The following is a 12,184-nucleotide window of genomic DNA, read 5'->3' as shown; positions in this document are numbered from 1 at the left end:
GGGACCCGGGGCCTTGAACATTCACACAGAACTCTGACAACTACTGGCCACATAGCATGTTGTTCCCATGTCTTAGTGAAAGTCAGTGTCCCAACTGAGGATGTGTGGGTTTTGCTGAGAATGAGATTTTTAAATTGCTTTTCTAATTGTGTGGGAGTGTACATGCTATGCACATGCAAGTGTGTGCTCACATGCACAGAGGCCAGAAGAAGGCATCATGAGTTCTCCTCTATCATTCTCCATCTATTTTTTTCAGACAGGGTCTCTCCTGGAACTTAGAACCTGAGGTTTTAGCTAAACTGGCAGCCAACAAGTCCCAATGATGCTAGTGATTCGTCCATCCCACACATTATTGGGATTACACACACACATGACAGACCATTCCTGACTTGTTACATGAGTGCTGGAATCTGGACTAAGGTCCACTGACGAGCCCCTAGAAAAATATTTTAAGAATTTGGGGGTGATTTATATGTTTCAATACTAGGAAAAGTTGGTTATAGATCAATGTTATGGATTGGTTCTAATGTGTTAATTTGGCTCCTGAAATCACATGGGAACTGCATGTCTGCACTGAGGGTCTCTGCGCCCAGTTGCCTCTGACTGGGAAATAAAGTTGCTGGCGGCTAATGACTGTGCAGAGAGACAGATGTGGGGCTTTTAGGATTCCTGGGCAAGAAACACAGAAGAGGGAAAGGGCAGTAACACCAGGCCAGGGAAGCTGGAAGATCAGGCAGGAGAGCTGCAGGAGATAAAGTAACATTCATGAAGGAGCTGTGGGAAAGCAGCCTTCTCAGGAGGGCTGCCCAGCAGAGTCCAGGGCAGCAAAGATAAAATATAGATTCAGTAAGTATTAACTCAGGAAGATCAGAGACGAGTGTGAGTTAGTCATAGGGAGGTAAGGAGTGGCCCAGCCACTGTGCAGTTAAGGAACATTAAATAAAAATAAGGCTGTGCATCTGTGTCTTTCATTTGGGGACTCAGAAGCATTGGGGCAGGTAGCAAGGAAGTGTGCCCCAGGAAGTATAAAGCAGATTACCATATTATAGCTTCAGAACAAAAAGTTAGAATTCTTTCGAATGAATACTGACCTGATTATTTTTATTCTTATCAGCACTTAGGAAATGGACTGTATCCTTAATGTAACTTTTGCGTGTTATGAAACTTTGATTGTGGTATATATATATATATATATATATATATATAGAGAGAGAGAGAGAGAGAGAGAGAGAGAGAGAGAGAGAGAGAGTCACAGAACTTATGAGGGAATTTATTGTGATGATTTATAGTCTATATATAGTCCAGCTAACCCAACAATGGGCAGCTTTGAATGGGAAGACCAAGAATCTAGTCTCACGATTGCTCAATCTTACAAAGCTAGCTGTTTCAGCTGGTCTTCTGTAGAAGAAGGAAGAAGGTTCCAACAGAGGTGTTGGGAACCAGAGAGCTTGGCTCAACACCCCCAACTGAGCTGTTTGCACAGGTTTCTTGAGAGCAAAACATCCTGTGGCTTAGCTTGATTCCTACCTTCCTGCCAGGTGTGGTAGGGACTTCCCAGGTGCCTGACCTGTGACTATAATTGATTTTTCCTGTTCCCTTCCCTGGCCTCTAGTATATATATATTGCTGGTTTCTCAGTAAGGGGGGGGGGGGGCATTCTCCTTGCAGAATGACCCGTGTCTGTGTTTTTTAATCCCCCTGGGAATAAACTGCTTGAAGAAGATCTTCCTGCGTTGTGTCATTCCTTGCTGACGAGGGTGGTCACGACACAGAGCAAGCAAATGCAAGCAGGTGAAGAAAAGTGAGTCTTCCTTCTTCCAATGTCCTTATGTAGGTCTACAGCACAAAGTGTGACCTAGATTAAAGATGTGTACCACTATACCTGGATCTGGGACTTGCTTTGTCCCAGGCTGACTTTGAACCCAGAGATCTCCATGCTTCAGTCTCCTGGGATTAAAGGCATGTACTATCTTGTCTGGGGCCTAAGCTTGCCTAGATCCAGGTCAGAAATTTATGTCTTCCAGCCTCAAGATCTGAATCACAGGTGAGCCCTCCAATTCTGTATTGTAGTTCATTTCAGATATAACCAAGTTGACAACCAGGAATAACCATTACCCCTTCTGATGGTTGATGGTTGCTGGGAACTGAACTCAGGACCTCTGGAAGACCAATCAGTACTCTTAACTGCTGAGTCATCTCTCCAGGCCTTCTGATGGTTAATTTTTACAAGTAGTTAGATGTTTGTATTCCTGGGAAAAGAAACTCTTATAAACATAATACATATAATAATAAAAATTAATAATTTTTCATACCTCCCCTCTCTACTCCACTTCTGGACATCTCTGCTTTTAGTCTCTATTAACTTCTCTATCTAAATATTCTATCAGTACAGTCACTTAATGTTTGTCCTTCTGAGTCTGGTTCATTTCTCTTAGAATAACATTTTCAAGGTTTATACAGGCTATGGAATGTATAAGAAGTTCATTCCTACTTATGGCTTAGTGATTCTCCATTACATGGGAATATACTACAGAATACAGTAGTATTTTATTTATTCAGTTATTTGTTGATGAATTATTGGGTTTATGTCTTTTTCTCTGTGGATACTGTGATGAAGGCTGTAGTGACAATTGGAATGAAAAATCACTTCTAGATTGGGTCTATGAGGTCTATAGTTAACAATAAAAATGGTAGATAATGTTGCAATCCTGTGCTTAACTTTTTGAAGAACTATGCACACTGTAATGATAGTATTTTTCATTTCCATGAGAATCTAAGAAGAGAGTTCCAATATCTCCACATCCTTATAACACATTTTCTAAACTTAAGAAACAAACCATACACATTGTTGTGAGCATGCTATGCAGCTACACTGAAATTTTGATTGCTTTTGTCTAGTGACTAGCAGTTCTGAGCATCTTTTATATGTTCACTGGCAATTTGTCTGTCTTCTTGAGAGAAATGGGTCCTCCTTGATTATTTTAAAACTGAATTGTCTCCTGCTGTTGAAGTTTATGAATTCTTCACATACTCTGAAATAGCAAAACCTTATCATATAATGGTATGTGGATACATTCTTCCATTCCACAGGATTCTATTTTTAGCTTCTTGATAATGTGGCTATTTTTTTTTAAAGAATAGTATTTTTCTTTGGGATAAAAATGAATATAAAAGTATTTAAAACATTAATCATGACAGTAATTGAAAATGCTGCACAGGAAATGGGTTTTTCTTTCAACTGATTCATTTTGCTTAAAGCAGAATAGATTAATTAACCATGCTTCTTCCATGTGTTTTGCTGGTTTAAATTGGTGTATCCCCATCCTAAAGAGTTTTGGGATTAAAATAGATGAAATTGAGGGAAAAAGAACATTTGTTTCATTTATGGAGTGATTTCTCACCCCAGGATGTTTGTGGAGTTAGGTAGCATTGAATAGGAAGAAGGAATTACACACAGCAGAGGGAAAAAATGATGTTAATTTGACAAATTCAAGGGAATGTGTACATGTTCGAAATATGTTGCTGACAAAATGGGTGAAACAGAGTAATTGAGGAATATCCTCAGTTTGGAAACCATAAAATCTAGAGGAGCCAAGAATACATTTAGAGTTTACACAATGCAAAGAGCACATAGCTGGGACCAAAGGATTGTATTCTACTATACACTTTCTGCTATGATATTATAATGGAGAATATTCAAAACCATGTAAGAATTAGATATGGTCTACACGCTACATCATGACAAAGGTCCAGGAGGACTTCAAGATTTAATAACAAAGGCTCTTGATTGTGGTAGGAAAGGGGGATTGTGCTGAATTTACATAGCAAAGTCTCTTTCTTTATTTGAAAATTTTTCAATAGAATCTTTCTGCTAGGACTAGAGAGATAATTCAGTGGTGAATAGCACTAGTTTTTCTTCCTGTGGACCTGGGTCTGATTCCTAGCACACCAACATGTTATCTCAGAACTGCCTATAATTCAAATTCCAAGGACTGAAAATTCTCTTATGACCTCTACACCACATGTACCAAGCATGTGTGTAGTATATAGTCTTGCATGCTAGTAAAACACACATAAGCATAAAAATAATAAAATATTGGAAGATATTTTCATCTGCAGGAATAAAATGTATACATTTTATATATCAATTATGAAGTGTTATAAATTACTTTGAAGAAATATATCCATGAAACAAAAGTCAGTGAAGAATTATCCAATTCTTCATACTGTTTAAAGGTTTTTTAGAACCAGAGTAGTTCAGCTATTTTTCTATTATTAGGCAGACACCATGACCAAGGTAATTTATAAAAAAAGAATTTATTGGGACTCACAGATTCAGAGGGTTAGAGCACCTGATCATCACAGCAGGAAGCATGGCTGTAGGCAGGCAAGCATGGTGCTAGAGCACTAACTGAAGGCTTACATTCTGATCTCCAGGCATAAGGCAGAGAGAAAGAGCTGACTGAAAATGACATGGGCTTTTGAAATCTCCAAGCCCAACCTCAGCAACACATCTCCTGCAATAAGGCCATAATTCTTCTATCCTTCCATCCCAATCCTTCCAAAAGCAGTTCCACATACTTGGGGCCAAACTTTTAAATATGTGTACTTATGGGGACTATCCTCATTCAAACCGAACATTGTACTCCCTGATCCCCATAGTCTTGTGCCCCTATCAAAATGCAAAATGTATTCAGTCCAACTTTAAAAGTCCCCATAGTCTTTTATAGTCTCAACATTATTTCAAAATTCAAAGTCTCTTCTGAGACTCAAGACAGTCTTTTAACTGTAACCCCTATAAAATCAAAAGACAAATCAGGTACTTTCAGCAAGCCATGGCATATAATGTCAACTACCAATCTAAAATGGAGGAATTAGAGCATAGTGAGGAAACACTGGACCAATACAAGACTAATTCCAGTGAGGCAAACTCCCAAGTCTATAGCTCTATGCTGAATGTTAAAGGGCTTAGATGGTTCCCCACTTCCAGCTTTGCTGACAGCAACACATTTATCTCTTTTAAGATGGTTCTACAACCAGGGTGCAGCTCTTCTTGGCAGATATTACATGGCTTTGGCACTTCTAACACCTTGAGGTCTCCAACACAATCCAGACTTCACTTTCAGACAGTAGCCTCTCCAATCATTTATGCAAGGACTCTCTTGCCACATGCCTGGCCTCAGGAACTCTCCTTAACTGTGAAGGAAGATTCCACAACCCCTTTACTCCTATATCCTCCATGACTAAAGCCAAAACCATGTGTCTGAAGCTACCAAGTGCTGCTGACTGATTGGAAGGAAAACCTACCCCCTCCTTGAATTACACTTGGATAAGCCTTCCTTTGTTGTTGCTCTTTAGAAAAGAGATAATTCCTTAGGCCTTTTATTTTCACAAATTGCAGGATTAGCTGAGTGGAGTCTTGCTCTGAGGGCACCACTCCCATTATTCTCTTTCTCCTTATCTCTTTCAGCACAAACTCTAGCTCCAACATTAACTTTCCTACCTCTTCTCACACTATACATTTTTTTTTATTTCTTATTGCTCCACTGGCTCTTTTTCATTATAAACCTGCACAAGAGTGATCATTAAAAAACCACACCACATGGTCCATATTAGGCTACCTTTGAGTCTCCTCTGAGAATGAAATTAGTGAAATCTCTTCAATTTAGCCCCCAAAAGATTCATAGTACAAGAGCAAAAAATTAGCCACATATCCCCCCCAAATATCACAAGAATGATCTGGCCCAGTTGTTAATATTGCCTCCTTCTGATATCTCCTGGGCTGGGTCTCCACCATCCACATTGCTCTCAGCACTACTGTCTTCTAAGCTACCTCTAGGATGGCCCCATAAGCACTACTTACAATGTTCAACTGTATTTCTAGTGCAAAGACCCCCTTCCTCCGGTGCCCCACTTCCTCCATCTGGCCTCATCTCCTCCCTTCATTGTCTCCAAATAATGCCATCATACAATGACGCCATCAGGGAATTAATCCTAATTGTTCCTAGAAATCACCATAGGCACAGTCATAGGCATGCTTTACTAATCCCAAAGGGGTTCCTTAGTCTAGCCAAGTTGACAAGACAAACCATCTGAGGCTCCACGTCCATGCATTTCATAGAAAAGAGCTTAACTTAATTAATTGCATCTTCTACATTTGTCACCACTCATCTTTGTGGAATGAAGTACCTTCTGAGAACAGCACACTAGGCTTTCACACATAGCAGAAGCCTAACTAGAAATCACTTTCAAATGCTTTGTGAAAACATTTTGTTCGTCCTTTTTCACTTAGTAAGTTCAGTTGGGAAATGTCCTTGGAACACTGGATATAAAGGGAATGGGTTATTAAGTGAACAAGTTCAAAGACCTTCAACCCAAAGAGCAACAATCTCACTCAGAGTAAGATAAGGAATGCCCTCACCCTCCAGCACCCTCGGAAAGGCCCTCTGTGATCACAGCGGTCTCACCCTCCTTAGAAGTCACTGCGATCACCACTGCTGTAATTACTTATAGTTTCAGCACCCAGGTAAGCGTCCATAAACTGAATTTGATTTGAAAACAGTGATCTCAAGAATAAATTGGGTTCCGCACGAAAAGTCAGTTGGCTACAGGGAGAGCACAGTTCCCAGGAGAAGATAAACTGAGCAGTTTCTGGGGCATAGCCTGATTTCAGCTTAACCAGAACTTTACAGGAACCTTTGGGGAAATTAGTAGGCAGGTGATGGATGAGCACAGAAAACAGTCCATTTCCCTGGGACATCTGGCAGAGCAGTGACATCATCTGGAACAGAACAAACAGAAAGAGATTGTTCTCTATTTTCAGTGCGAAGCCAGCACTGCCCAACAACAACTCCCAATGCATATTTAAGAAAATAAGTTCTGGGCTGTGAGAGACCCCCCAACTCAATGTTTTTAGACCTCTAAACAACTAGCCCAGCACAGAGTAACTTGTTTTCTGCTTTCAGCTTGAGAAAGATAGCCCACCCTGTTCTAGTTCCAATGTTTAACTATACAATGCCCCAAGGACATTTGCTCCAGAAAATCTCTAGCCTTCCTTACTTCCCCATTCTGTACTTCCTCATTCCAGGCATGTTTTGTCCTCCACCCCTTGCCTTGTGAATTTTGTCCTCCAACCCTTGTCTTGTGATTTTTCCCCTTTAAATACCCCTGACTTCAGTTGCATGGGGTCCTCAGTCCTCTAAGGTGTACGGCTATGGAACCCAGAATTCTGGAATAAAGAAATCCTCATGCTATTGCATCAAGACCGTTTCTCGTGAGTGATTTGGGTGTCGCCTTCCGGGGCGTGGGGTACTGGGGAACCCTCGGTTTTTGGGGTCTTACAGCTGTATAGGTAACCCATGTTTTTAATATAGCTTTTGAGGCAGGGGAACTCCAAGTTGCAAGTCAGCATGGACTACATGTTACCTACAAGTAGGAACACAAACACGCACTAAACAACAACAAAGCCTCCCATTGATCAACCTAAGATATTGCATCTGACCCAGGGAGTAGAACAGGTTGCTGACCTAGATGACTCTTGCTGCAGTATGAACACCAAAGCTGTTGGTTTTGGGCCATGTGCTCACTTCACATGAGACAGTTTGGAACTTGAGTCTGCCAAGGTAGAACATATTAACAAAGACCTTGGTTTTCAGCTCAGTCTTACCGCATTTTATAAATTCAAACAAGGCTCCAGAGCTATGGAATTACAGTGGGATAAAAGTCAAAACTTTAACAAACATGCCCAGATAAAACACAAAGCCAAAGTTCTCTATACTCAGCAAAAGCCCAAAAACCCAAAGGCAGGAAACAGTCAGTGACAGCCCCCTGCTCCCACTGTTAGGAAACCCACAGAAAACCAAGCTACCCAACTCTAGTACATGTGCTGAGGGCCTAGATCCTCCCAAGTAGGATCCCAGGTTGGTGATTTCGTTCTCTGTGAGTTCCTGAGCACCTAGGTTGATTCTGTGCGTTTTCTTGTAGCACCCTTGACTCTTCTGGCTCCTACAGTCCTTCTCCGCCTTTTCCACAGGATTCCCCAAGCTCCATCTAATGTTCACCTATGGGTCTCTGTTTCCATCAGTTGCTGGGAGAAGCCTCTCTTTCTTCTAGGTTGCTTCCTGTAGTCTTAATAAGCATTGAGGAGGAGTCTGCAGTCCTGATTAATCAATTAATAATTTGAAAAAGTAATACTTTTCCTAGGATGACAGCAGCACTTGATATTTTACAATGTACTGTGACAATTTATAAAATCAGAAATATATAAACATATGTATCAATAGAAAATTATGACACATAGAACAGAAAACCAGCCAGTAAAAAAAGAGAACCACCTAAAAACCAGATGCCATGTTTCTCTAATTTCAAAATTTCTTGATTCAAAAATTTTTTAATAACTGTAAGGAGTGTATTAAGATGTAAAGCATGGAAAAGAGTTGGAGCTTTTTTTTAGATAATATTTAAAAACACTTTAAGGAATAAAATGCAAACTACAAAACTGAAAATAAAAACTTAGAAAGGTATTGTACAGGAACCATAGTAGTGTGGGCGCACAGAAGAAAATAGTGAAGTAGAGTGTTTGTTAATAGAAATCATTTTAAGTATAGCACGTGGAAAGGGGAGTCCAGTGGTATATGAGACATTACCAAAAAATCTGTAATTAGAGTCCCTGCAAGGCAAAGAGTCTACTGAGAATGGCCAGAAGAAATGTTAACCAGAAATATCCCAACACTAATCACAAACAGCAAACCACTAATCACAGGGAACACACTGGTCCATTTGGAGAGATCTCTTAGTGCCCTGTCAAACCTTATATAAATGCTATCTCCATTGTCTTACTCAATGTTCATCATATAGATATATGAAAGAAAGAGAAAATTAGTCAAGAGCAGATGAATGTATATTTCCATGACATTAAGAGAATGTCCAGGACCAGGGCCCTCTCCTTCCTTCTTCTTGGAAATCTTTTGATATGTTAATTGTGTCTTGGGTATTCAGAGCTTCTGGGTTAATATCCACTTATCTGTGACTGCATTCCATGTGTGTTCTTTTGTGATTAGGTTACCTCACTTAGGATGATATTTTCCAGTTTCAACCATTTGCCTAAGAATTTCATGAATTCATTGTTTTTAATTGCTGAGTAGTATTCCATTGTGTATATATACCACATTTTCTGTATCCATTCCTCCATTGAGGGACATCTGGGTTCTTTCCAGCTCCTGGCTATTATAAATAAGGCTGTGGGAGGGGCTTGATTGGGGAATGAGCAGAGGGAAGAGGGCTTATGGGACTTATTGGGAGGGGCGACCCGGGAAAGGGGAAGCCATTTGAAATGTAAACAAAGAATATAGAAAAAAAAGAGAGAGAATGTCCAACTATACCGCACATAAGACAGTTTGGAACTCCAGTAGGCCAAAGTAGAACAACTTAGCAAAGAACTGTTTTTCAGGTCAAGCCTTAGTTTTACCACATTTAGGATAGACTGGAGAGGTGGCTGAGCAATTAGGAGTACTTGCTGCATTTGCAGAGGAACCAAGTTTGGTTCAAAGCACCCACATAGCATCTTACTACTGTCTGTTACTCTAGGTCAAGGGAACCCCAGGGGATATAGGGCCTCTTCTGATTTCTGAAGACTCCTAGGTGCATGTGGTACACATACATACACTCAGGCATGTAGCTGCTTCTATTATGAGTGCTAATTTCATCCCCCCCAAACTGCTCCCATAAGCCTGGAAGACACTGAGGGACCCTGCCCGCAGTTGGTTCTGATTGGTAAATAGAGATGCCAGTAGCCAATGGCTGGGGAAGACAGATAGAGGCGGGACTTAATTTCCCAGGCTTGGGATGAAGAAAGGGAAGAAAGAAGGAGATTGGCCATAAGTGGAGGGATAGAGGAGAGGAGAAGTCATGCGTGAGAAGACCAGAGGACAGGGAGACATCGCAGCCATGTGAAGGAGCCGGGAGTGTGCAGCCCAGAGGGGCCGCCCAGCTGGGTCCAGGGCAGGCAGGGTGGAATATAGAATTTAGTGATAACTCGGGATTATCTGCAGGGTGTAGACTAACCTCATGGAGGTTAGAAAGTAGCCCAACTATGGCGCTGATTAAGGCATATTACAATAGAAAGGCTGTGTGTGTGCGTGTGCGTGTGCGTGTGCGTGTGTGTGTGTGTTTCATTCGGGAACCAGAACATTAGTGCAGGTAGCATGAGCCCGTGCTGCTGGGACTTATATATAAAAAATAATGCTAAACAGGCACATCCACATCCACAAAAAATAAAATATATAAATATATTTTTAAAAAACAGTGTTCAACTCTAATGGTTTATTTCCTTTTATCTTTCTCTTCTTATTTTTGTGTTGTTATGGAGTTCGGAGCTAGGCACGATCCTGAGCTTACACCATTACACAGATGCTCTATTAAAGTCTTCTTCAGTTCTTCTGTTTCTTGTACCTCATGTAGGGGTGCCTCATATTGGAGAAGATCCATGGCTTTAGAGTTGGCCAGAGCTGGCTAGCAATTTGGTATCCATGTGTGTGTGAGTGTGTGTGTGTGTGTGTGTCTGTGTGTGTGTGTCTGTGTGTGTGTGTCTCTGTGTGTGTATCCCCCGTCCATCTGCCTACCCACTCGCCCTGCCTGTCTGCCTGTCTGTCTGACTGCCTGTGTCTGTGAGTGTGTGCTCTCTCTGGTTTGTCTGCATACTGACAGAGCCCGCTAGAATTCTGGGCACTCTTAACCATGCATACAGTGAGCACAGCCTTTGCTTGTGAGATAATTAATAGGATATTTCTGTAAGTCAGCCCTCAGAAATTTTTTATGTTACTCCTTCATTTTACCACCATGAAAAATATGCCAGTTCAGTTCAGTGTTTTAAGCATAATTGATCTTCAAACATTCCAATTCTGGATATTTCAGAAGTTACACATATTTACCAGGGATGCTAATACAAAATCAATTCTAATTTATCCCCTTTCGCTGTGGGAACAGCTTGTATTCTTAACCACTGAGCCACCCCTCTAGCCCTGGGGTTTATTTTGTCTGCAACCACCTGTTCTGAGGAAATTGACACCATCTTCTGGTTTGCTCAGTCACTTGCATATGTGCACGTATACGCAAACAAAAACTTGTAAATAAAATAAATCTAGAAAAACCATAGTGTCCAGCACCCACATTCTTATTTACTGACAAAACTTGAACACAATACAGGGGTGCACAGAAATTGCCTTCCTCCAAAGGCCTCTCTGCCCACTCAGGAGCAGGGTGTGGAACACTTTTTCTGCCTCTTCACTGACTGCAACACAGCTTCCGGGGTTCACAGCATCTGCTCAGAGAGACTAATAAAAGAAAAACATCCTTGTAATAGCTGAACGTCATCACTTCCATCTCCTCCTTTGTAAAAATGTGGACAAACAGTGAGGTTGAATCAGTAAGATTCCAACTAAAGCAACTTGATGAATCCAGTCTCTTTGTAACCACTAAGAACTTTCAAATATACATTTCCTAGAGTGCACTCAAAGTGCTTCAGCAATGTTAGTGTCACGCTTTCTCCCCAGATGTATTTGCATACAACTTTTTCACCCCATTTAACATCCAAGGAAAATTCTCTTCTCCATCTCTGCCACACCTTTACTATCTCTCTCTCTCTTTTTTTTTTTACTTTATGGACTTTTTGCACTTAGTTGAAGAGCCTTTGAGAACAGAAACACACAGGCTACTACAAAACATTCATGAAATCAATACGAATACATGTGAACATTTAATTTGAACACTGTGGTAAGATATCAATTTTCATCTAGCTGTCCTCTGTGGTGCTAATTTCCTCCTGGACTCCTACATTTCAGTCTGACAGATTATGAAGGTAAGAGGATTACAGGAGTTGAAAGGAACTTGGCCTCTAGAAAATGTTAAAACAAAAACTTCCATAAATCCAAGTATGTGTGTATTTGTCTTATATGAACCAATTACTATGCCTCATTGCTTTGAAATTAAATTTGCTACTGGGAAACTTGCTTTGGGGATAAGTGCATCAATCCCATAGCTAAATCGTGTGAAAAATAAGTCCCAAGACCTCTCATCTCTGATCCCATTATATAAGTTCAAGCTCAAACTTGTCACTCAAGAGTCTAGAATATGACATAAAGTCCTCTTAGCTCTTTGCAATGACCTGGTCTTTTATCAAAGAGGAACTT

Source organism: Apodemus sylvaticus, chromosome 4, assembly GCF_947179515.1.
Source record: "Apodemus sylvaticus chromosome 4, mApoSyl1.1, whole genome shotgun sequence".
In the NCBI taxonomy this organism is placed as follows: Eukaryota; Metazoa; Chordata; class Mammalia; order Rodentia; family Muridae; genus Apodemus; species Apodemus sylvaticus.
The sequence above is the reverse complement of the archived record's forward strand: the minus strand, read 5'-3'. Positions refer to the sequence as shown.